The sequence below is a fragment of the Natrix helvetica genome, assembly GCF_964273705.1.
Source record: "Natrix helvetica genome assembly, chromosome: 2".
NCBI classification, from domain to species: domain Eukaryota; kingdom Metazoa; phylum Chordata; class Lepidosauria; order Squamata; family Natricidae; genus Natrix; species Natrix helvetica.
This window is the reverse complement of record NC_138552.1, coordinates 260,583,940-260,611,203: the sequence shown is the minus strand read 5'-3', so window position 1 is coordinate 260,611,203 and position 27,264 is coordinate 260,583,940. Positions and strand designations below refer to the sequence as shown.

At 44.3% G+C, this 27,264-nt stretch overlaps 1 long non-coding RNA gene across 2 annotated transcripts; it reads left to right on the top strand.

Moving 5' to 3' along the window:
* Positions 1-660: 660 nt before the first annotated feature.
* LOC309388006 lies at positions 661-6,255 on the top strand. Of its 2 annotated transcripts, none has more exons than XR_014174705.1 (3): positions 661-709; positions 821-876; positions 4,377-6,255. It is a non-coding gene; the product is annotated as an uncharacterized lncRNA (long non-coding RNA). The 2 variants fall into 2 exon arrangements; XR_014174706.1 differs by having other exon boundaries at positions 661-726.
* Positions 6,256-27,264: the final 21,009 nt, after the last annotated feature.

Sequence of the window (27,264 nt, the reverse complement as noted above, 5' to 3'; positions counted from 1 at the left end):
TGTCAATTTATTTATTCCTGCACATTCTAATATTTATTCATTTTCATATCTCTGTTTTTCCACTGTTGTGCAAACACAATTCGAGCAGCTGCTAACATGTGTAAAATTAAACATGTATTATATTCCCTTTCAAATAGCCAACAAAATATTTCTGGTTTTAAATCCATATCTTGCTTTACCATTGCTTCTAACCACTAACTCTTGAATAGCTACTTGGATCGACCTAAGTACGAACCTAATTCATATATTCCTGTTTTTTTGAACTGAGAACTAAATTTCAGAAAAAGAAATCTGTATTGCTCTGTGAATCTACCTATGACATTCAATCTTGATCTAACTTCTTGGATGAAAGACTATATCTTTCCTGTTTGTTGGGGGACATCCTTCCTGAAAAGACTGTACATTGTTGGGTGAAAACAGAGGTCCCTTCTGTTACCTGTAGTGTAGTCCTCAACTTACAACCGCAATTGAGTCCAATACTGTTTTATTTCTTCTGCAGTTAGTATAATTTAACAGGATGAAGAGGCAACAGAGTATGATCACTAGGACAGTCATCTTTCCTATGTAAGTAGCTATCTTATTGCTTTGTGTGCTTGTTTCATCCTTAATATAGTAGTGTAAGCAATTAAAATCCTCCTTTCTGTGTCTCTTCTTTGTGCAGGTTATTGGAGCAAGGTGGTGAGGTGGTAGTGTGCTGAAGACTGGCAAGGCAGTAATCTTCCCTCTGTAAGTAGCTGTCTTTATTGTTTTGTGTGCTTGTTTCATCCTAATGCAGTGCATGCAATGGAAGAATTCATTTCTGTGTCTCTTCTTTGTGGAGGCCATTCATTGGAGTCAGTGAGACTGAAGACAGGCAAGGACAGTCATCTTCCTTCTGTAAGTAGCTCTTTTATTGTTTGTGTACTTATTTTAAACTTATTGTAGTTTATCCATTGGGGCAAAGAATTCGGTGACATCGTCTTGGACACTCCACCTGGTCACATGGGCGGCAAGCCACTCCCACCCGGTCACATGGATGGCAAGCTACTCCCACCTGGCCACATGGGCAGCAAGCCACTCCCACAAAGCAGGCCACATCTACAGAAGAAGTTCCCAAAAATTTTGAAACCCACCACTCTTGCATATGTATGTATGTATGTATGTATGTATGTATGTATGTATGTATGTATGTATATAAATCCATGCAAACTAGGCATGATAATGGTCCGAACAGTAGAGATTCTTAGGACGTGACTCCTATGCATTCTGGTTGGGATAATCATGTTGAAGCAGAAGACTTCCTTCGTAATTTCTTTAATTATGGTCCAACTAATCACACTTAAGAAGCCCAGAGGGACCTACCTTATTTCTGTGGATTAAGGCTGCAGGGGGTCAGCTCCTATCTGGGATTTGTTTCTTTATTTTCCAATAATTCACTTCAAGTTGAATTCTAAGAACAAAACCCAAAGCTGCAGAACAGATGGTGAGGTTCAAATTCTGCTTCTGTACCTTGTAAAGGATCATTAGAGAGTATGTATGTATAAATGAAATATGACGGGAACAAAAGCTTAAGACAACTCAGTAATTGGAATTTCTCTATAAATTAACACTATCAGTTTAAAAACAATGGGAAAAGCTCACATTTTCTTTCAACTAGATAAAAATGTTCGCTTGACTGCTAACTGTTCCCTTTATTTGCAAACATAGATAAATAAAATACACAGAGGTTTGTTGATTGTGTTTGATTTCATCTTTAGTATCTCTGCTACTTCTTTCATTTGTTTGCCTGTTTTTAAGGGACCGTGAATCATGAAAGCTGTCACCACTATCAGTATCTTGTAAGAAAATACTTACTTCCATAAACAGCAGGCCTGAAGATGAATTTTATAATGACTTTTGAATGCAGTGGATAGGATTTAAGCAGGACATAAAAACTAAGCTTCCTTATCAAATAGATGAAGTCTGTTTCCTTTATCTAGGATGACACAAGACAGTAGCTACTTTCATAAAGCTTTGCAACAAAGGAATTAAAATATTAATGATGAAGGCAACCCTGTAGAAATCAATTGCTTCTGCCTTTTCATATTTACATATATTGTATTTCTCCTTGCTGATACATGTCTCTCTGTCCATTGGTCACAATGGCGTGCCCTTAAGATTCATTCTTTTCAAGGTATGAATAAAATCTAATACATAGCACCATCAATTAACTTAATTTTTAAAAAGTCACAGATGCAGGATTTGCCTATAACCATGGCTTGCCTGAGACATAAATCTAAAATTCAAGGGGATGCAGCATATTCCACATAAACGTTTATGCACTTGGAAAATCAAGTCAAGAAGATACCATAGAGATAAAAGGTATAGAAATCAGCATCCAATTTTATTAGGAAGCTAGGACAGCTCCTCCACATAGAAAAGTATGGGACCATAGAACTTAAAATAAAGGAAGGCATAGCAGAGGTAGAGTTCTGTGTGAAAACAGTCACCTCTGCTTAGGTATTCTGAAATTGTATATATCTTGATTTCATTTATCTACCAATGGACATAGCCATAATACAGAAGAATTACAGAATAATCTACCATCTATTTTATACTACCTAGAGTTGTTTGGGAATTGGAAAGCATATAAATATAATAAATAATATAATTTAATAAATAAAAGTAGTACCCAAATGTGTACGCAATAGGACACTACATACATTTTATAAACATCAATAAACAAAATCTTTGATCACCTATAATAATGATGATGATGGGAAAGAAATATATATATATCCAGATCTCCTATAAATCAAGATCTCCTATATGCCTTGCAGAATGACTTTCTAAAGTCTAAAGTTCTAAATCAAAGCCATTCTACCCACACAATATGGTTTGTTTCTCTGCTTCTGAGATACAATATTTCATTTGGTCATCATGATTAGAAGCTGCTGGTGTTTATCATTCCATCAGCCAACACAATCAGTTTTAAAGTGATTATGCAAACTATAACAATTGTTGATAATAGCAATAGCACTTAGACTTATATACCACTTCACAGTGTTTTACAGTCCCCTGTAATAATATACCATCAATATTCATTTCTAAAATGAAAGTTCCACATATAACTTACAAAACTTTGATAAATAGGACGGAGGAAAATGAATGTAAGATTAAACAGAAAGTGGTAGCAAATAAAACAAACAACTTTGGCATATGAAAGATCACATGGCATGAAGACTTGAGCCCAAACTGAAGAATTTTCCAACAGGAATTTAGCGTGATGGCATAGTCATTTAAGTTTGAGAATACCACTTCAATGTTGCCAGGCTTGTTATGAGGCAAGCTAAGAAAGCTTCTGGCTAAAACAGGACCCACTTTATTTATGATTTTACTTAATTCATTGCCAAACATGCTCACTTTAATTATATATATGTCATGTTATAGTTTTATTTTATTATAATATAAATTTATATTTTATTGGGGGTGTGATGGCTCAAGTGGTTAAGGCATTGAGCTTATCAGCTGGAAAGTGACAGCCCAGGTTCGAGGCTCAAGCAACTTGCAATGGGGGGGTCCCCATTCTTGCCCTAGCTCCTAGCAGTTTGAAAGCATGCAAATGTGAGTAGATAAATAGGTACTGCTTCACCAGGATAGGTTACTGCATTCCACACTTTCATGCTGGCCACTTGTTGATGGAAATGTCTTTCAGACAACACAGCTTCTGCTGCTGTGAATTGGAGGTGAGCACTGCCCTCTTAAGTCGGACATGACTGGACAGGGGAAACCTTTAAACCTTTTAATATAGGTTATTATAATATGAAAATATGAAATAATTATTGGTTCACAGAGCTTATTAAATTGGATTGGTAGCTTAAAATTAATGATATTCTTTATAACTTTCATTTTTCAAACGTGATGAGTATTTATGGTGAGATGCTTTAACTCCACTTCTGAAAATTGATTGATTTGATTAAGTATCAAGTCAATGTTGACACCTAGTGCCCCCATAGATAGATTTTCTCCATAATGATTTGTCCCGAGGTTGTTCTTCAGGTCATTCAGGGTCCACTTCTGAAAAGCTGTTGATAATAAACTAAAACACACTGAACATTTGTTTTGTTCACCCTTATCTGCTTGTTAATTTGTCTCTGAATGAATAGTTCCTATACCATACATATTATTCTGCTAGAAATCACTTTAAACTTTTCATGTGCACAAACATAGCACAATCAGGAATAAGCAGGTGCCTTTGTCACCTATTTCTCCCACGCATTAAATTTCCCCATTAAAGGTAAAGCCATAAGATAAGCTTGGGTGCAGGTCCAATAAAAAACAAGAACAAAATGAGATTCCTATAAACCAGGATTCATTGTTGATGTATTAATTTGTTGGCTTTCATGCCATTGTTTCAGAAAATGTCTAATGCAAACTTCTATATAAAACTGACTTGATCTGCACCATGTAAACCAATATGAGGATCATAAAGTACCTGCCCAGACCGTGAGGCTTTGGCTGCAGTGGCCGGAGTAAAGAGGTTCCATGAGTACCTATATGGCCATGATTTCGAACTAATTATGGACCACAAACCGCTACTGGTCTTACTGGCTGGGGACTGACCTACTCCAGTGTCATAATCACCACCGATGACCAGATGGACCATCTTCCTAGCTGCCTACTCCTACAGTCTCATCCACTGACCAGGCTCCACTTTGGGGCACACCGACGCCTTGAGCCGCTGCCCGCTGCCTAAACTTCTTGCTTACCCTACCGCCGAGATGCCAGTCCTCCTCATTGACTGCCTTGAGACTGGTTCTGTTTCGTCCAGTAATGTTGCCCGCCACTCTGCAAAGGACTCCACCATCAAACGAATTTTGAACTGAATGTGGAGGGAGTGGCCCAAGGGGTCGGTTGGGTCTGATTTCAAAATGTACTTTTGCAAGCATGGTGAATTATCTATTGTAAATGGCTGTTTCCTGTGGGGGAACCAGGTCGTTGTTCCATCCAAACTGTGCATTGCAGTATTAGAGGCTTTACACATAGGGCATCCTGGAATTGTCAGGATGAAGTCTTCAGCTAGGAGTTACGTGTGGTGGCCTAACATGCACAGGGAGATCGGCGAATGGGTGGCTACCTGCACACCCGCTAAGGAGTGGGAGAGACCTCAAGCACCATGGTCTAGGGTCACATTGATTTTGCTGGACCAGTTCATGGCCAGACATTCCTTATAGTTGTGGACACCTACTCAAAATGGCTAGAGGTAGTCCTGATGACCTCCACTAGGGCAGAAGTGGTCATCAAGGTACTACGGAGATTTTTCTCCATGCACGGCCTGCCCGATGTCCTGGTCTCTGACAACGGGCCGCAATTCATGGCCATGCAATTTGAGACCTTCCTAGCAGCTCAGGGAATCAGACATGCCCTGGTCGCGCCATTCCATCCGGCCTCCAGGCGGAGAGAATGGTGAGATCTGCAAAAGAGGCCCTATCCAGGATGGGCCTGGGAGATTGGCAAACATGGGTTGACCACTGTTTGTTAATTCAGAACATCACACCCAGTGCCACTACAGGGAGAAGCCCCTCTGAGCTTCTCATGGGTTGCCAGCTAAGGTCCCACTTAGACCGGCTATACCAAAACTATTCTGCCACATAACCCCCTGACTCCACAAGCAAGATTTGGAATTTTAGTGTAGGGGACTTGGTATATGCCCACAACTATGCCAGGGGAACTCTGTGGATTCCTGCCACAGTGATAGGCATCACCGGGCCTCGCTCTTATCTTGTAGAGCTCGAGGACAGTCGGAATTGGAGAAGGCACATTGATCTACTCTGTGGCCGCCTCTCCAACTCCACTCTTAGACAACTAGAGGTAACTCCTGCATGAGTTAGCCAAAGCCCTACCCAAACGGAGCAAACACTCACTCCTTCCACAGACAGCTCAAGCCCGAGGGTATCGGGAAACTTATCTGGTTGTGTTGCAGTCCCGCAGCGAGCTCCGAGCGAACCAGCTCTAGAAGCTCCAGCCACAGCCTGTGAAAGGTTCCAGGACATTCCACCAAGCGGAACTGCGGAGCAAACAGGTCCGTCCAACTTGCCCAAAGAACACCCTTTGACTGAACTGCGCAGGTCTGGCAGAGCTACCAAAAAGCCTGCCTACCTGCGTGACTACGTAACGAGTAGGATTATTCCATCTAAGAGGAGAGGGGTGTTAGATACTTGCTTCAGCTATAATGGTTTCCACCAAGGTCCTCTGTTCCGGCAGGAAAAGAAGTTTAATCTCATTGGCCAAAGGGTTTGACAGCTCCCTATAAAAGGGCTGCTGTCAGACTCAACCTTCACTGGATTGTTCTTACTTGTTGTACTCTAGCAAAGAGCGGTTGTTGCCTTTAGCCTCGTGTGCCTTTCCATTACCCAATCTAACAATCTCAGTATCTATATACTGTAGAAAAGAATATCTGAGTTGAACTGTGGAGTTCTTTGTGCTCTCTGAGCTTGGCTGTTTGTTTGCAGAAATTTCATTACCCAACTAGGTAACCATCTGTGTGAATGCCTTAGCTATATGTTTTTAATTGTTTCCCAGCTAAGACATTGGAGAAATAAAGTCATTGAGATAATGAGTAAAATGGTTATCTCTTGAAGTAACACTATTCTAAGTTTATTGCCAGGGTTCAAATATAATGGAAGTTAAGATACAGTAATATTTGTATTATCCCATCCTTTAAGGGCAACAAAGTGATTTGTTTTTGATCATTTATTTGATCAATTTAATTTTTAAGTTAGGTTGAAATAATAATAATAATAAATTTGGATTTATTAGCCGCTCCCTTTCCAAGTAGGACTCGGGGCGGCGTACAATGGAGCATAAAACATAAAAAATATATAACAACACCAAACGTACATACATACACAACATACCTACATACATACACGGAGGAGGAAACAAATTACATCAATAGACAGTTAAAAATCAACTTTAAAATACCCCAATTGTAAAAACCCAATAAAAATTAATATTTAAGGACAATTTAAAAACAGTTTGGAGGAATGGGAAAATTACGATTGCGATTGAGCCAGGCCGGATAATTGAAAGAGGTGGGTCTTCAGCTGTACACGGAAGGAGCGGAGATCGGAAGTAATCCTGATGTCACGGGGGAGGTCATTCCACAGGGCTGGGCCCATCACAGAGAAGGCTCTGCTCCTGGGTGTCGCCCCCCGACACTGTTTGGCGGACGGCACCCGGAGAAGTCCCTCTCTGTGTGCGCGAATTGGTCGTAGGGATGTGTGGGGCAGGATGCGATCCTGCATATAACTAGGCCCTGTGCCATGGAGCGCTTTAAAGATCATAATCAAAACCTTGAAACGCACTCGGTAGACCACAGGCAGCCAGTGCAGCTCGCGCAGGAGAGGTGTTACAGGGGAGTATCTAGTCCTCCCCATAATCACCCGAACGGCCGCGTTCTGGACCAACTGTAGTCTCCGAGTGCATCTCAAGGGAAGCCCCATGTAGAGAGCATTGCAGTAATCCAGGCGAGACGTCACTAGCGCATGGGTGACTGTGCGTAGGGCATCCCGGTCCAATAAGGGGCGCAATTGGCGCATCAGGCGAACCTGATGGAACGCCCCCCTTGCCACGGCTGTTACATGGTTATCCATGGACAGCCGGGCATCCAGGAGGACGCCCAAATTGCGCACCTGTTCCATGGGGGCTAGTTGGACGCCCCCGATGGCCAGAGATGGAAGCACCTGGTTGAACCGGGAGGCCGGAAGCCACAGCCACTCCGTCTTGGAAGGGTTGAGTTTTAGTCGGTTGCCATCCATCCAGACCCGTACGGCCTCCAGACACCGGGACATCATTTCGACGGCCTCATTGGGGTGGTTCGGAGTGGAAATGTATAGCTGAGTATCATCAGCATACAGATGATATCCCACTCCAAAACCACGGATGATCTCGCCCAGCGGTTTCATATATGTGTTGAACAGGAGAGGCGAGAGCACCGATCCCTGTGGCACTCCACATGTGAGTGGCCTCCGGGTCGAACTCTGCTCCCCTGTCAACACACGTTGCGTCCGACCAGAGAGGTAGGAGCCAAACCACCGTAAAACGGTGCCCCTGACTCCCAGCCCCTCTAGCCGGTGCAACAGGATACCATGGTCGATGGTATCGAACGCCGCCGAGAGATCTAATAGGACCAGGATAGAGGAACAACCCCTATCTCTGGCCCTCCAGAGATCATCAACCAATGCGACCAAGGCCGTCTCCGTGCTGCGCCCGGGTCGGAAGCCGGACTGGCGCGGGTCTAGATAATCATTTTCCTCCAGGTGACGTGGGAACTGCTGTACTACCACACTCTCTACAACCTTCGCTAAAAAAGGAAGGTTGGAGACTGGACGATAATTGACTAGGTCCGTTGGGTCCAGGGAAGGCTTCTTGAGCAGGGGCCTCACCACCGCCTCTTTCAAGGCGGCCGGTAGAGACCCCTCACCCAACGAGGCGTTCACCAGGCCCAGGAGCCAGTCGCGCGTAACCTCCCAGGATGCCAGTACAAGCCAGGAGGGACACGGGTCCAATAAACATGTGGTGGGTCGCAGACGTCCACGCAACCTGTCCAAATCCTCGATGGCAACCGAGTCAAACTCCTCCCAAAGCGGTCCCTCAAGACTCGCAACGGGCGTCTCTACTGAACCACTGAAAGGGGTCCATCCCATCCGGATTTGAGCGACTTTGTCCTGTAGATAATTCCCAAACTCCTCTGCTCTGCCCTGTAGTGGGGCTTCCCGTGGTCTCTCAAACAAGAGGGAACGGGTCACCCGAAACAGGGCGGCAGGGCGGTTATCTGCAGACGCAATAAGAGCGGCGCAATGTTGACGTTTGGCCGCTCTTAATGCCACAAGGTACGTCTTCAAATAGGCTCATGCCTGTGCTCGGTCAAATTCGGAGCGGGAGGATCTCCAACGACTCTCTAGGCGTCTCTTGTGGCGTTTCATCACCCTTAGCTCCTCGGTAAACCAAGGTGCCAGGGTGGTTCGTCGCCGCAGGAGAGGCCGCAAAGGCGCCACCCGGTCTAGGGCCCCGGCAGTCGCACTATTCCATGCGACTACCAGGTCCTCCACTCGGGGGCGGGTCAGGTCCACAGGAGGTGGCCCAAGTTCCGTCTGGAACCTATCCGGTTCCATCAGGCGCTTGGGGCGGAACCATCTAATACCTTCCAGTTCCGCCTCCTCGCGGCGGGGGGTAGCACCAGGGAAGTCCAGCCGGAGAAGTGAGTGATCCGACCATGACAGGGGAATAGTGTCTAGATCCCCTATTCCCAGATCACTCGTCCACTGGCCAGAGACAAAAACAAGGTCCAGGGTGTGGCCTCCCTTGTGAGTAGGGCCCTGAATTAACTGGGTCAGGTCCATGGCTGTCATGGAAGCCATGAACTCCCGAGCCCCCTCAGACGCTTCTCCCATCGACGGCAGATTAAAATCCCCCATCACTAAAAGTTTGGGGGTCTCAACCGCCACCGATGAGATCAGCTCAAGGAGTTCGGGCAGGGCCGCTGAAGTATAGCGAGGAGCCAGGTATACTATCAGCAGGCCCAACTGCCTCCCTGGGCCCCATCTCACGACAAGGGACTCACACCCGGATGTCTGCGGCACGGTGAACTCTCTCGGCTCTAAGTCTTCCCGGATAATCACTGCTACCCCACCGCCCCTTCCCTGGGCCCGAGGCTGGTGAAATGCTCGATAACCTGGCGGGCACATTTCCACAAGGGGTAGACCTCCCTCGTGGCCCAACCAGGTCTCGGTTATTCCGGCGAGGTCCGGGTCCCCCTCCAAAATTAGATCGTGGATGAGGGGGGCCTTATTGACAACGGACCTCGCGTTGCATAACAGCAGTCTCAGGCCTTGGGTCTGTAGATCCTGACCACCTAGTATGCAGGGGTTGGTGCAGACGACCGGGAATGACCAAAAACCCCGGTCTCCCAACCGACTACGCGCTCTTAAACTGTCCTCGCACCTGCCCCTCCCCACGACTGTTGGTATTAAGGAGCCCTGCACAGGAATGCTATCTTCCCTCTCCTCCCCCACTCCGCTCCCTCCTCTTTCGACCACACCTAGGTGCCTGGCTCTTCCATCCCTCCTAACCGGTTCCCCCCCCCATCCCTACCACCCCTCCCCCCCCCATCCTTAAAACCCCTTACAACTTTTAAAAAACATTTAATTAAAACCCCTTAACGTGCGCTTCCTCCACCTCTCTGGGTTAATGAACCCGTCCTCAAGGTGGGCCCTTGAAAGGGCAGGAGGCCATAGCTGCGAGAGGGGGGAATCTCGTAGCTGTAGTAGGTCTAGCCTCGTATATAACATGATTAGACAGGGCCAAAGCTCGTCAAGTGGGAGCTGTCGGTATTAATATGCATTGGCAGCCTCAGATCCCACTAAGGGGATAGTCCTGGCAAAGGATAGACAGATGGAAAAAAGTCCACATCTTGGATGGAAATGATGGGCTGATGGAAATAAGATAGCCAGCTGGTGAATAGAGGGCTGCAGCTAAGGGGTACTTCATAATGGGCGGTAGGGGCGGGTAGCCCATGATAGAGAGTAGTAAATGAGTAGTAAATGGGTGGGGGGGGCCGGGTTGTAGTGAGCACGGCAGAATACAGAGTCAAACCTTCTACATGGGCCTCAGGTGTTCCAACGCCTCCATTTCGTGGCCCGCCTCTGCCTTAGATAGTCCTCCGTCCATTTGGCCACCCACAGTCGTTGTTATTGTTATTGGTGTTATTATTGGGATTATTATTGGGCCCGGGGGGGCCTGGGGGGGCTGCACCGACCTCCATACGGCCTCCCTGCAGCCCTCCTGCTGATCTCCTCCGGCGCCTCAGGCCTCGCTCTCCTTTCCTTCTTCCCTCCGGCGCCTCGGGCCTCCCTCGGGCCTCGCTCTCCTTCTCTCTTGGGTCGCCACCACCATCCCTCCGAAATGCCTCCGAAATGTCTCAACCAGACCACCGTCCTCCAGCCTCCTCCAGCCTCCTCCAGCCTCCTCCGCCCCCTCCACTCAGGCCTCCACCGCGTCGCCGCTCCGCCGCTCCGGCTCAAAATGACCAGCCGCCATACCGCCAGCCGCCCTGCCGCTCAGAAGCACCAGCCGCCATGCCGCGCCGACCGGCACATCATCCTCCTCCTGCCCGGCTGCCCGAACGACCCGGCGGGCCAGCCTGGACCCGGGCAGGGGCCGGCATATTCGGCGCCAAGAATCCCGATCCTCAAGCTGGAAATGAGGGTCGGCAGCATCCCTGCCCGTCAGAGAGCCCTCCGCATTAAGCGGAGCTCAGAGGCAGCCCTCCATTCCCTCCGGAAGCTCCTCCTCCATCAAGTTAATTTTATTTTATTTTATTAAATTTATAGACCGCCCCCTCTCCCCAAAGGGACTCGGGGCGGTGTACAGACCACAGTAAAAACAATATACAAAAATTAAATATTTTTAGAAACCCATAAAAACAGATTAAATAATAGGCTGTACAGTATAGTTAAAAATTAAAACAATCTAAAAAACCTACCCCTAAAAATTTAAAAAACAGGCTAGAGGGACACAAAACTACAGTTAGGCCAGGCCAGCTAAGTTGAACAGGTGGGTCTTGAGTTTCTTACGGAAGGAGCGGAGATCAGTAGTTATTCTAATATCGGGGGGAGGTCATTCCAGAGGGTCGGGCCCATCACAGAGAAGGCCCTGCTCCTGGGCGTCGCCTGCTGGCACTGCCTAGTGGACGGCGCCCAGAGGAGTCCCTCTCTGTGAGAGCGAATCGGTCGCAGTGATGTATGGGGCAGGATGCGATCCCGCAAGTAGCTAGGTCTTGTGCCATGGAGCACTTTAAAGATGATAGTCAACACCTTGAAACGCACCCGAAAAGCCACAGGTAGCCAGTGCAGGCCGCGCAGGAGAGGTGTTACATGAGAGTATCTTGTACCTCCCATAATTGCCCGCGCGGCCGCATTCTGGACCAACTGCAGCCTTCGGGTGCATCTCAAGGGAAGCCCCATGTAGAGGAAAGAGTAACTGGAAAGTATGGCAGATTCCTCAGACTTTCAGCCTTGTGTCTTTGTCCAACTTCTAACAGCTCATTTTTGAGGACTTTAAAGTCAGAACTTCCCCCAAGGCTAACTGGAATTTCTATCAAAGCTGATAGGGAAATGGAACCATATGATTATTATTATTTTTGGCTCCTGGGATGCTTTGTGGAAAAATATAGAATTGTATCTAAATGAAAGATGGCAGATTTAAATGAGCTATCTATGTCAACTCCACATAAAAAGGAAATATCTGTCCACAACAAGAATATTGTAAAGATAAATGAGAATTAATATATTCCCCACTTAACATTTGAACAGTAATTGAACTAATGTACATGCAGTAAATATATTCTAGCAACTTACTCTGATCTGTTTGGAAATTGAATCAGAACTAAAATATCAATCACTGATGCACGGTTTAATAAGTTGAACAGAGTGCTTTATTGTGCATACTGATACATTGTAAAATTAAAATAAACATATTCACCCAGAAATTTATTTTCTGTATATCCTTGTACAAAGAGGAGTCATCTAGACAAGTACAAAATGATATTTTGACAAAATTGACTCTTCCCTCTTTCTCTCTCTCTTTTTTCTTTCAGCTTCCCTTATGACCCCAAAGCAGAACTGAGAATTCTTGTAGTAATAATAACGGTTGGAACTGGAGAATATAAGGTCATCGGGAGAGAATCCATGTGGGTCTCTCTGTGGTTATTACCTTGAGACTCAAATAAATATCACCGTATGATAGCAGCTGAACACTTGAGAGCTTTCCAAACAAAAGAAAAGTCTGCAGCTGCACCAATGCTGCAAAACATTCTGACTGAATGCCAGCTGCCAAGCTACTCAGCTTTCAATATAAGCACCTTGATTACTGCTCTGTTTTGAAATTTACTTTCTCAGCTCAGTGAATGAATTCAGTGGAACTCAAAAGTGTACAGTGCTGGCTGGTATAAAATAGAATCGAGGAATGTAGGGTATGAGCATTGTATCAATACTTAGTGTAAAAAGATACAATGGAGTCAAGCCTTTCACAACTGCTCCCCGAATGCACAACTTTATTTGCCACCACCCTTCAAAGAATTCATAATAAATCAAAAAACCGACATGGACTTCTACATTAGTATGCTTTCCTGGGATGCTGAGTGATTCCAGAAAAGAGGAAAATTTGTGCTTAGTTATTTGAACTGCGTTACCCCAACACTGGCTCTTGAAAAATTGTTGCCAAATTGCAATTTTTAATGTGGTGGAAGGGGAAAATGATGAAATATGTATTAGCTGTATTTCATTGTAATGTGCTTTTAATATAATTGCATTTCATTTTTTTTTCCTTTACTTCCCCCAATTTCTTTTTAAAAATGACAGAACCTCACCAAAGAACTTGCCATGTTTTTTTCCAGGCACACCCAACTCAATTTCATATAAGAAAGTGAACAGAAGCATATTTTTATATTCAGCCAATCTTCCTTCTTTAATAAATGCTCCTCCCATCAGACCTCATACCACCTACAATCTTTGCAATTATTCATCCCATTTCCCTGTCAAACACAATTCATTTTTGTCTCCAATAAATTAATTTTCAGATCCATAGTGTTTACTGCATCATGCAGTCTATTGAACAGTTACTGCAGACCATCCAGATTCCAGGCCAACAATACAGCAGCAACTGCACATGAAACATTATGCATATCCATTTCCCCAGCTAATGCATCACTGAGGTCGCCACAGGCATGTTTTATATATTTATCCATAAATACATTTAAAACCAAGAGGATATCACGCATTCTTATCCTATACCCTTTACTGAGCATTCAGTTTATTTTTACTCATTGTTTACTTTTATCATATTCCACCCTTATTGCATACAGCATCCAACCTTCAGTTCCATAGTCACATGAAACTGTCTGTAATTTAAGCCTTTTAATTTTATCGTGCATATTCTATAGAATAAATATGCATTAAACTTTCTCACATGCAAATATGTGTCAATAACAGGTTTTGGCTGTACTTCTTTGGTCACTTTGCTCTGTTTCCAAATTTTGCTAATTTGGTTCTTTTGTAACCTTTCGATCAGAAGCCTGCCAAACATTTTCTCCAGCACCCTTATCAAACTAATTCCTCTACAGGGTTTTCTTTCATTTATCTTTTTAAAACCTCATGCTACTTTTCCCTTGTATGGGATGATAGAATTCTTTCCATTATCAGAACAGCTGCTAATTTTATACACGCATTAAAGAAGTCACCCAGTCATTCTATACATGCCTTCTACATGGGGCTTCCCCTGGGACGCGCCCGAAGACTACAGCTGGTTCAGAATGCAGCCGCGCGGGCCATCACAGGGAGTACCAGGTACTCCCACATAACACCTCTCCTGCGCGAGCTGCACTGGCTGCCTGTGGTTTTCGGGTGCGTTTCAAGGTGTTGATCACAATCTTTAAAGCGCTCCATGGCACAGGGCCTAGCTACCTGCGGGATCGCATCCTACCGCACACATCCCTGCGACCAATTCGCTCTCACAGGGAGGGACTCCTCCGGGTGCCGTCCACCAAGCAATGCCAATGGGCGGCGCCTAGGAGTAGAGCCTTCTCTGTGATGGGCCCAATCCTCTGGAATGACCTCCCCCCCCGACATCAGAACTACCACCGACTTCCGCTCCTTCCGACAAAAACTAAAGACTCACCTGTTTCGATTAGCCGGCCTGGCCCACTCATAGTTTTATCTTACCTCCTGGCAGATATTTTAATTGGGGAATTTCATGGGTAATTATTTTAAATTCAATTTTTGGGGGTATTTTTAGGGGTTGTTTTTAAATACTGCTTTTAATGCTTTACTTGAAGGTACAGTTTTATATAGCCTCCTCCATTTATGTATTTATGCATTTATTTATATGCATCCTATTTGTGTTTTAGCCTGACTGTACACCGCCCCGAGTCCCTTTTGGGAGAGGGGGCGGTCTAGAAATACGAAATAAAGTAAAGTAAATAAGCAGACATTATCCACATAACATTTCTCTGCTTTACCATTGTCTACATTCATGAAAGAGAGACAGACAGACAGACAGACAGACAGACAGACAGACAGACAGACATATATAATGATACCTTATTCTCATCACCATGTTTGCACATTTTCTTCGCCAAATCCTTCTTCATTTCATCTTTCTATCATTTTTTTTAAATTTCCCCTCATGGAAATGTGCCCACCAGGATACCGTGCATTCCATCAGCCGCGGGCCCAGGGTAGGGGTGGTGGGGTAGCGGTGATTATACGGGAGGGTTTGGAGCTGAGAGAGTTCACTGTGCCACAGATATCCAGGTGTGAGTCTCTTGGCGTGAAGTGGGGCCCAGGGAGACAGTTGGGCTTGCTGATTGTATACTTGGCTCCTCGCTATGCATCAGCGGCCCTGCCAGAGCTCCTCGAGATGATTGCAGAGATGGCGGTTGAGACCCCCAAGCTATTGGTTATGGGGGATTTCAACCTGCCGTCGATAGGCGAATCATCCGAGGCGGCTCGGGAGTTCATGGCTTCTATGACAGCCATGGACCTGACCCAAATAATTCACGGCCCCACACACGAGGGAGGCCACACGCTGGACCTTATTTTTGTCTCTGGACAGTGGAAGAGTGATCTGGGAATAGGGGATTTAGTTATTACACCCCTGTCACCCTGGCTCCTTGGTTTACCAAGGAGCTAAGGATGATGAAGCGCCACAAGAGACGCCTAGAGAGCAGATGGAGATCTTCACGCTCCGAATCTGACCGAACACAGGTAAGAGTCTATTTGCGGACCTACCTTGTGGCATTAAGAGTGGCCAAGCATCAATATTGTGCCGCTCTTATTGCGTCCGCAGATAACCGCTCTGCCGCCCTGTTTCGGGTGACCCGCTCCCTCCTTTCGCAGAGGCCGCGGGAAGCCCCCCTGCAGGGTAGAGCAGAGGAATTTGGGGAATATCTGCAGGACAAAATCGCTCAAATCCGTAGTGAGTGGGTCCCCTCCAGTAGTCCAGGGGGGACGTCGGAGGCGAATCTTGAGGGACCATTCTGGGAGGAGTTTGACTCTGTTGCTGCCGATGATATGGACAGGTTGCGTGGGCGACTGCGAGCCACTACATGTTTACTGGATCCGTGTCCCTCCTGGCTTATACTGGCATCCTGGGAGGTTACACGAGGCTGGCTCCAGGAGTTAGTCAACGCTTCCTTGAGAGAGGGGTCCTTGCCGGCCGCCTTGAAAGAGGTGGTGGTGAGGCCCCTACTCAAGAAGCCTTCCCTGGATCCAGCTATGTTAACCAACTATCGCCCTGTCTCCAACCTTTGCTTTTTGGCAAAGGTTGTAGAGAGTGTGGTGGTGCAACAGTTCCCACGCCACTTGGAGGAAATTGATTATCTAGACCCACGCCAGTCCGGTTTCCGGCCCGGTCACAGCACGGAGACGGCCTTGGTCGCGTTGGTGGATGATCTCTGGAGGGCCAAGGATGGGGGTTGTTCCTCCATCCTGGTCCTATTAGACCTCTCAGCTGCTTTTGATACCATCGACCATGGTATCCTATTGCGTCGTCTGGAGGGGCTGGGGGTGAGGGGCACCGTTCTGCGGTGGTTCTCCTCCTACCTCTCTGGCCGGATGCAATGCGTGCTGGCAGGGGAGCAGAGGTCGACCCTGAGGCCACTCACTTGTGGGGTGCCACAGGGGTCGGTCCTCTCACCTCTCCTGTTCAACACGTATATGAAGTCGCTGGGTGAGATCATTCGTGGTTTTGGGGTTGAGTATCATCTGTACGCTGATGATACTCAGCTGTACATCTCGACCCCGAACCACCCCAACGATGCCATCGAAGTGATGTCCCGGTTCCTGGAGGCCGTACGGGTCTGGATGGGAAGCAACAGACTCAAACTCAACCCTTCCAAGACGGAGTGGCTGTGGTTACCGGCACCCCGGTTCAACCAGTGGGTCCCATCACTGGCCATCGGGGGCGAACAACTGGCCCCCGTGGAACGGGTGCGCAATTTGGGCATCCTCCTAGATGCCCGGCTGTCGATGAATGACCATGTGACAGCCGTGGCAAGGGGGGGCGTTCTACCAGGTTCGCCTGGTGCGCCAATTGCGTCCCCTATTGGACCGGGACGCCCTTCACACAGTCACTCACGCGCTTGTGGCGTCCCGCCTGGACTATTGCAATGCTCTCTACATGGGGCTCCTCTTGAGATGCACCCGAAGGCTACAGCTGGTCCAGAATGCGGCCGCGCGGGCAATCATGGGCAGTACCAGGTACTCCCATATAACACCTCTCCTGCGCAAGCTGCACTGGCTACCTGTGGCTTTTCGGGTGCGTTTCAAGGTGCTGACTATCACCTTTAAAGCGCTCCATGGCACAGGACCTAGCTATCTGCGGGATCGCATCCTGCCCTACAAATCCCTGCGACCAATTCGCTCTCACAGAGAGGGACTCCTCCGGGTGCCGTCCACTAAGCAATGCCAGCGGGCAGCACCCAGGAGTAGGGCCTTCTCTGTGATGGGCCCGACCCTCTGGAATGACCTCCCCCCCAACATCAGAACTACCACCGATCTCCGCTCCTTCCGCAAGAAACTCAAGACCCACCTGTTCCAATTAGCTGGCCTGGCCCAATCGTAGTTTTAATCTTCAATCCTCCTGGCCGGTATTTTAAATTTCTGGGGGTAGACTTTTTAAGCTGTTTTTAATTTTTACCATTATTGTACAGACTCTGTATTTAATTTGTTTTTAAGGGGTTTCTAATATATTTTTATTGTGTATACGGTATTTTAGCTTCTGTCTGTACACCGCCCCGAGTCCCTTCGGGGAGAGGGGGCGGTCTATAAATTTAATAAAATAAATAAATAAAATAAATAAATAAATAAAATAAATATATATAAAAATAGCTCAAAACACTTGGTGGTATTTTAAAACTAATTATTTTTAATCAGTTCCAAGTATCTTTTACATCTCTTTCCTTACTTCTATTTCCCATTTGCTCCATTCAGAAAATAACTCTTGTCTAATAATTTTCATATCGGATGTACTTTCTCTTCCTGCATCTATCCCAATTAAGGGGGTTTTCCTTTGCGTTTGCCAACAGAGGGTGTCATGGCCATACCTTTTGCTATTTTCATTGTTGGAGTTAGGGTCAGGGGCAGATAGGGCACTTCTCCATTCCTCTATACTATTTTTGAGACATTTCTGAATATTGCTCACCATGACAACTTCCATACCTTCTGCATCCCCGAACTTGTTATTCAATGGTTGGAGTGAATCCCTGCCACTTCAACCTGTCTGTGTTCTGTCACAAGGCATGTAATTTATCCATTGGGATATTATTTGCACATGGGTTTAGTGCTTTTTAGAGAAATACTAGATCCAAGTTAAGAAAGAGCCAAAATGATAGGTTGCCAATGCAAGTTACCTGTCACTTGGGCAACTTTTTTAAAAAAATAAATCTTTCTCATATACTGTATACATTCACAAATACACATTCTCATAAGTACTATTTGTTAGATCGGCGCAAAAATAGCAGGTGAGAGGTGCGAGTGACTTTCAGCACTTTTTATTCTCAAGTCTAAGTAATACGCTCTGCTGGCTGGGCTGCTGGAGCTCACCCTTTAAGGAGCTCCAGCAGACCAGCCGGCCAATGACAGCAGTTTAAACTTCCCGCAGTTTGGCGAACCAATCCGCTGGGACATGCAAATCTGGGCTACCTCTGTCCGTACGTAACACTATTAATATTTATATGTTGTCTTTTAACATTTATCACATTCCATTTAAAAATTAAAAAATATAATCGGGATTGCTTTCCTGCCACCCCGCACATCCATCTTATTTTACAACAACCCTACTCTTTCATCCTCCTTACCTCCCTTCTCTTTCCTCCTCTCCTTTCTCTTTTCTTCTTCCCCTCCCTCTCCTCCATTCCTCCTCTCTTTTCCTCCTTCCTGCACTTGGGCAACTTTAATGGGGCTTAATCCTCTTCCCACACACCAGCTTAGATTCACTGAACCCCCCAACTCACTACATATTAATGGCTATTTTTTCCAGTTGGAAAATCACACATGGAACACAAAAAACACGGGGAAGGGGATTTGAAACAAAGCTGGGGAATCAACCATTTTTCTTTACTTATCAAAATTTGCGCATCAAAATTTAAGGTTTACTGAGACAGGTTAAAACTTGGCCATTGGGGCAGCACAATATATGTTAGCACATCTTTCTAAAGGGCGGGAAGAATGGGCATTGACGTGCTGACCATCCAGCTGTGCCCTTATTGATGTCTCTTGCTTTTTTATTTTTACTTTTTATCACCCCAATTTCCATATCTTTCTATCTTTCATTACCACTTTTCTCTTTCCATGACATGGTGCAGGGGCAAATACTATTAAAATGACACATTTCATTATTTCTATACATTTGTCATTGCTTCTTATTTATAAATGATTTTTGTGTTTTATATAGATGGATACTTTTCATCTTTTTAAAAGTATGCAACCATATGCTAAGTAGCTTTCAACACACTGTATTTTCAAAGGACAGGAGGGGAAAAAGAATTCAGAGATATTTCAGAAAACTCATGTATAATTTATCTCAATCTTCTCAGGCTGCAATAAAAAAAAACCCCAGTCTTTTTTTTTGCTGGAGAGCAAAAATATACTTGATACAGTTCAGTCTGGGTTGGTCATATCAAACCTGCAGATGTGATTTCCCTAAGCTCGTAAATAAAATATTAGGATGTCTTTCTATTGTTTGTGGGCTGTCATCAACCAATCACTCAGCTGACATTGTTAAAGGCTATGCAGATTAGAAGGGCAGCTGTTTAACAATTGTCACCATTACTTTGAACATCAGAGGAGATCTGATGGTAGAAACAGTGGTTGCTAAGTGATACATTCAGGTAAAACAACTTCTTTGATTTCAGCATAAAATACTAAATCCAGTGACTGGATCAGAGATGCTTATGATTATTAGAAGACTTTTAAAATATAATGCATCTGTTTATTATCTTTGCTATTATTACTTAATGGTAAACACATAGTACCCATTCTACTCCCAGGGTGCAAAACAGTTGTTGGGGCAGGTGAGAGGAAGGTTTATGCTTAACCATTTTGATGCCAAAGCACAACACAGTGATCCACACTAGCCAATCACATTTTAATCTAGTGTGCTGAGTGATCCCGGCTTATGTGGTTAGTTTGTGAATTTGTGTGGCAAACCAAGCTAGAAAATCGGGTTAATGGGAGGGGGGGGGGAAATCAGAGTGAAACTACATATGGGTTAATGAATCGTGCACACTCATCTACAAAGCTTCTGTTTTCCAGTTGTATACTCTTTCTCCATTTGGGGTTTTTATAAGTTTTCTACTCAAAATGAAAAAAAAATGCCTAGAGGATGAAGTCTCCAGGAAAAAAGAGCTATGGCTAAGCAGAGATTCAGCATTTTTGCTATAATTTTACTTGTATCAACCCTACTCTTTCTTGTACAACAATGGCAAACATGGTGCTTTTTCCTCTTTTCATGGGCTAAAATGATTGGATGCATATGCTAATAAGTAACAGATCCAACAGTAAAAGAGTACATTTAAAAACAAGAGTCATCAGTAAATCCCTTCAAAATGCATACTTTTTCAACTGTTGGCTAATATAATCTTCCAGTAGTCCAAGGAATAGAAAGGAAAGAAAAACAATTGCCAGATAGAAAAAAATGATGGAAAGATGTTCACCAATATAATGATTATAATATCCTTGAAAAAATTGCAAGAATTGTATGTCCATTCCCCCAATTCCTTCTAATCCACTTCACAGAACTTTGTTTTCTGGAATTATCCACAAAAATAAAATTACTCTCAAGGCAATTTATTGTATTACTACTGTAAATATATGCCCACTGAATGGGAGGTAAAGAAAGGTTTGTGATGTTTAATCTGATATGTTTTGCTCATGTGGTGTTGGGACTTAGTGTTGTGGCCTGCCAGTGGCCTGCGGAGCCAGCAGGAGAGTTGGACAGTGAGGAGGTTGGGGAGGAGCATGGGCCATCCTAGAGTCTGGGGAAGGCTCAGATGAGGTCTCTGCGTCGGAGGCAGAGAGAGGGCCAGGGCCATCTGAGAGTTATGTGCAGCCTCTGGAGCCTCCAGAGTCGGACATCAGTGAGGCAGAGGAACAGGGGGAGGCTGTTCCCAGTGTGCGCATGCATACAGCTGCCAGAAGGCAAGAACAGTTAAGACAAAAGGGATGATTCGGGAGTAAGGTTTGGAGGTGATTGGCCCCTCCCATAGGACATAAAGGAGGAGAAAAGACACATGAGCCTTTGCAGGAAGCAACTTTGTTTGTTCTGGTCAGTTTAAATTCTGAAGCTCCTTTTTGACTCTTTGCTCCATGTGGCCTTGCAAGCTAAATGCCAATTAGGTCTTTGGCAGCGTTTCAAGGGAGATAAAGGTGGGTGCTTATCAGCCTTATTCCGAAAGACTTTGGCAGACTTCTGCTGGACACTTTACAAACTATTTGTGACTCATTAAGGGCTGTGAATGAACATAATTCACAGCCATTGAAATAAAAAGAGTGTTTTGGGGACTAAGCGTGTGCTTTTTACTGCATCAGGAAGCCTGTTGATTCAGATATTTAGTGTAATCAAGACTAAAATGCTACTTTAATAATACTAGAAACAATCTTATTCTGAGTGGGACCATTAGCCCATGACTGACATTGACTGTCCTCAGTTTTAGGCAAGGCACTTTCTGACCTCAACTGGAGAAGCTAAAAATAGACCCAGTAGTAATCTTGTATGTAAAGTATAATCATTTTTGAAACACTGTACCTTGATCGTAGAGATTAAATTTAAGTCAAAGAGACCACTCTGAATCTGCTTCATTTCATTTACATTATGCTCCAGAAGTAAATTTCCTCCGTACTCATCATTTCTTGGATTTAGCCATTCCCAGCATCCCGAAGAAGAATAAAAGACCCACAAATAGTTATAAGCTGCCAGTACAAGGAGAAAACAGTGCCCTTGATTTGAGTTACTGCACAATTTTATGACTTAATTGAATGGGGTCTGACCTTTATGTATTGAGTACGATCATTCTCATTGTGAAAGGCAGTTTCTCCCTGCTCAGTAACCATGGAGTGTTACCCAAAGAAGCAGAAACTCATCTCTGAGTATCCCCAGAGTCCATTTCTAGGAGACCAAAAACCAAGTCAGCCTCATTGACTGTCTGTCCGTCAGCTATCTATCCATGTCCTTTGGGCTTCGTTTTAGAGCTGGAGTGCTGGAAAATGTTACTTTTCTGAACCATTTTATGGCTTCTATGAATCTCTTTCAAAGCACTTCTGAACTGTTTGGTTTTTCCTGCACTGCTTTTTTAAAAATTCTCTTTTCCTTTGGAGAACCTAAACCTCAGGTTCTGAACATTAAAATACAATGGACATTCTTTGTGAGTGTTTTTCAAGTTTCACTTTCCTGAGACCTCAAAACTTAATGTCTGCATTCTGGTTTGTAATAAGATCATTGTGTTGATTCGGTTTCTGAATACTATGCACCACCATACGGTCTCATGGAAAGTAGAATTGGCTATCATGCTCCTTTATTTTAAATGACAACAGAAGATGTGCCAGTTCAATTAGATATTTGCAGGGTTCCCTGATGAAATTGGATTCTTAAACTGAATTTTGCTTTCAGTCTTGTTTTTTAAGTGTCTTCTTTTGACATTAGTGCTTAATTTTCTGATAAGTGAATAGAGAAGCAATTACATGGTCCTTTTAGAACACTGCTGCTTTTAGGATACTGTCCTATGCTCCTTCAGGAAGAGGAGAAAAAATGTATTACCTATATAGAAGGGCGTAAATTTAGACGCTATCTTGCAAAACCATGTATTTCACCATGTATCTGTTTCAATTATAGGTAATGTGAGTAGTACAATGTACAAAGTACAATGCTTTGTGTTGGGTATTAGTGGTGAATGTTAAACAAGGAGCTCAGTGTTGGATCTTGCTCTGTGCTATTAATCCAGATCATTTCATAGAGAACTTACAGAAAATTGAATTGGGAACTTGTATGCCTTCTCCAATCTAATGTCTTCCAGATGTGATGGGATTGCCAATCCCAGCCTGATGGTCTCTAAATGTATTGGGATTTCTTTCAGGCATGATGGCTTGGAAATCTGAAAGTTAAAATCCCAACACGTGTGGAAGACCACAAGTTGAAAAAACTTGTTGTATATGCAAACACATGCTGCTCATTTTAGCAATGCCTTCTAAATCTGACTTCTTTATGGGTTGGTAATCTGTGAGGAAAACATGGACATAAATCTAGCATTGCTATCATTTAGAGCAGTGATGGCGAACCTTTTTTGGCTCACGTGCCACAAATGGGGGGAGCGCAGGGGGGTCGAGTGCGGGCGTGCCGCACCTATAATGCAACGCACGACCCCCCAGTGCGCATGTGCGCAAAACACACGACACCCCCCCCCATTTTTACATTTTTTTGCCCTCCCCATGCTCCAGGGGCTTTATAGGAGCCTGGGGAGGGCGAAAAGAGCCTCCCCCGACCCCCCGGAGGCCCTCCGGAGGCTTCAGGGACTGTCCAGAGGCTTCCCTGAAGCCTTCGGAGTGCTTAAAACCACCCTCCGAGCAAACCGGAAGTGACTTCTGGGTTGCTTGGAGGGTGGTTTTAAGAGCTCCGAAGGCATCAGGGAAGCCTCGGATGGTCCCTGAAGCCTTCGGAACGCTTAAAACCACCCTCCGAGCAAACCGGAAGTGACTTCTGTGTTGCTCGGAGGGTCGTTTTAAGCGCTCCGAAGGCATCAGGGAAGCCTCGGACGGTCCCTGAAGCCTTCGGAGCGCTTAAAACTACCCTTCGAGCAAACCGGGAGTGACTTCCGGGTTGCTCGGAGGGTCGTTTTAAGCGCTCAGAAGGCATCAGGGAAGCCTCGAACAGTCCCTGAAGCCTTTGGAGCGCTTAAAACCACCCTCCGAGCAAACCGGAAGTGACTTCTGGGTTGCTCGGAGGGTCGTTTTAAGCGCTCCGAAGGCATCAGGGAAGCCTCGGAGGGTCCCTGAAGCCTTCGGAACGCTTAAAACGACCCTCCGAGCAACCCGGAAGTCACTTCCGGTTTGCTCGGAGGGTGGTTTTAAGCGTTCCGAAGGCTTCAGGGACGGTCCCTGAAGCCTCCAGGGGGCGGGGGGGTCTTTTTGCCCTCCCCAGGCTCCTATAAAGCCTCTGGAGCCTGGGGAAGGCGAAAAATAGCTTTTAAAAAGATGAACTCAGCTGGCCAGCGCGCGCATGTGCGCTGGCCAGCTGACAGGGCAGCGCCTCGCGTGCCCTGACAAATGGCTCCGCGTGCCACTTGTGGCACGCATGCCATAGGTTCGCCATCACGGATTTAGAGTATTGCATGTTAACAACTCAGCCACCTCCTACTCATGGTTCACAAGATAGCAAATAACCTGTAAAATGTTGGACTTCATTATTAATAGATTAATGGTAATTAATCTGTAACTTCCACATTGAGAGTTGGTATAGAAGAACCATGGTGGTGCAGTGGTTAGAGTGCAGTACTGCAGGCTACTTCTGCTGATTGCTGGCTGCCTGCAATTTGTCAATTCAAATCTCATCAGGCTCAAGGTTGACTCAGACTTCCATCCTTCTGAGGTGAGTAAAATGAGGATCCAAATTGTTGGGGGCAATATGCTGACTCTGTAAACTGCTTAGAGAGGGCTGTAAAGCACTATAAAGTGGTATATAAGTGCTCTTGCCATTGCTATATCATATAATGTCCCTAATGCCCAGAAATGCCTTGTCCAACTGATCACATCTCTTTAAACAGATTTCCCTAGATTTTCTGCCTAAAATTCTTAAGCATCTCTCATGTTCCTGTTCTCTCCTGGAATGGTTAATAAGAATTGCATGACAACATCACCACGTGCTGGAAATAAGTTTCTTCTCTAGACATCATTGATGTCCCCAGATGGAACAGAAAATTTAATTCATAATAAAACCATATCATGTCATCTGCTGAGCTTCATTAAAACTTGGCTTGGTTAATACATCAGATTTCCTTAAGTCCTAATGTGATTCACTTGTTTCTGGCTTAGTTTTACCTGTCATCTACTGAGACTTGTTCATCTACACACAACAGTGCACCCAAAATGCACATTTAGCACTGTGAACTCAGCTTTTGTAGAAGCATGATGAAAACTAACGCAATAGTTATCTATTAGGATTTTGAATTCCAGTCACTGCCATTGAAGGTTTCTTTTGTGCTTCCCATCTGAAGCATCTCAGGCTTATGATTCTCTGCTTGCAAACATATCCAAACTGACCCTTGCAGTTCTTTATATTTTTCACTCAAAGAACAGTTTAATTATATGGCACTAGCACACAAGGTTGTTTATTTCCATGGATTTGGGTATTCATAAATGTACATGATAGAAATTATTCCATTAAAAAAAGGTATTAATGGAAAGACTTCTGGTAAGAATAAGCTTGCTTGTGCCTAGCCTGTCTGTCTGTCTGTGTATATATATACATACGTATATATGTGTTGTATTTGTGCTGATAAATAAATAAAGGGAAACACAAATACATACGTGTGTGTGTGTGTGTGTATGTCTGTGTATATATATATATATATATATATATATATATATATATATATATATATATATATATATATATATATATATATATATATATATACACACACACACACACACACACACACACACACACACACATACATGAATACACTACCACACTGTAGAGATATTCATATTTTGTGTGGATATGTGTGAATCTGTGTGCATGCAGGCTCACAAAATCTATGGGTCCTCTAGTGATGAGGCAACTGGGGGAAAAATCAATACTTGCCATGTAGCATGTAACCAATAGAATAAGGGGAATGATTTATGGATGGAAGGATGCAGTCAGAATCATCTGGGGCCTTGTACAGAGAGAGAGGGAGAGAGGAATAAGAGAGAGCAATGGTGTGAGCTGGATTGCAGCGGTTATTTCTACTGTATGGCCAGGGTTTTTTTTCTGCAGCAATATTCCCTTTTCTCTAGCACTGAGGGACAGAGTTAAATGACTAGCAGCGTGTGGAGTATAGCATGGATCAGCTTTTCTTACCTGGACTCTGGCTTGAAAATCTCTATCATGCCACACGCACAGTTCATTTAAAAAGAGACTCTCCAGAACACCCTTTGCTCTGCCAGGTATGTTCGTTCTTAACTAATATCTATTACCCCCACAATTGAGAGGTTTTTCATGACCACAATTATAGAGCTCAACTAATCTGTCAGCTTTGTCTGCTTGCTTGCTTGCTTGTTTTTCAATGTATTGTTTCAATAATATATACTGGGGAGGGAGGGGGATATGTGCGAGTGGGGGCTAAGCCAGAACTATTCGGTGTGAGAGGAGTTTGTGGTGTTTAGTATATGTTTATTGTATAAGCAGGGCATGCTGTGGTGTTGAAGTGTTCTTGAATGCCTAGGGTAACTTTGAGCAAGGTGGCATAACTGTTGATGCCAGAAAGGAACCTTCACCAGGAATAATAGTTTTTTTTTTCCTCATAGAGTTCAGATAAAAGCTTGGGCAAGTAAGCATCTGCTTGAACTGTTTCTGTTTCTGTTTGAATGCTTAACACATCTACTTAGAAATCCATCCTGTGATTGTAATAGAACTTACTTATAAGACAGTCCGTGGATAATAGAAGCCTCTGAAATGCATTTTGTTACAAGTTGCATCTTATGTGTCAAGTACTATTTTCCCTTGTTTTATTATTTACAATTTGACCTATGCCAACTTGCTATTCAGTAAACCTTTCTCTGCATATATTTAAGAATTAAATACTGAGATAGTTTTCACCTGTGCAGTTTCTCACAAAGTAAGATAGCATTTGTACCTTTGTATACATTAAAAAAACTTCCTAGTAAATTCCATGAACCCATGTATATCATTCAAAGGCATTCAAAGACAGTAGTCAATCATACTTCAACTTTTCAAATTATTGCAAAAGGAAAATGAGTTGGGTTTTGCTATTGTTTATATAAATGTGATTTAGTGACTATGTCTTAATGAAACAAATCACAAATTATTTTGACATATGATTCCATAATAAAAGAAAGGTGAATTGATAACCTATATAACCATTTTTGTCTAAATAGTGCAGAAAATGAAGTTTTTGATTGACTTGTTCTAACGTGAAATATAATTTGAAGAACAAAGTTGTCTGAGATATTGTGTTCAATCCCAGACATGACA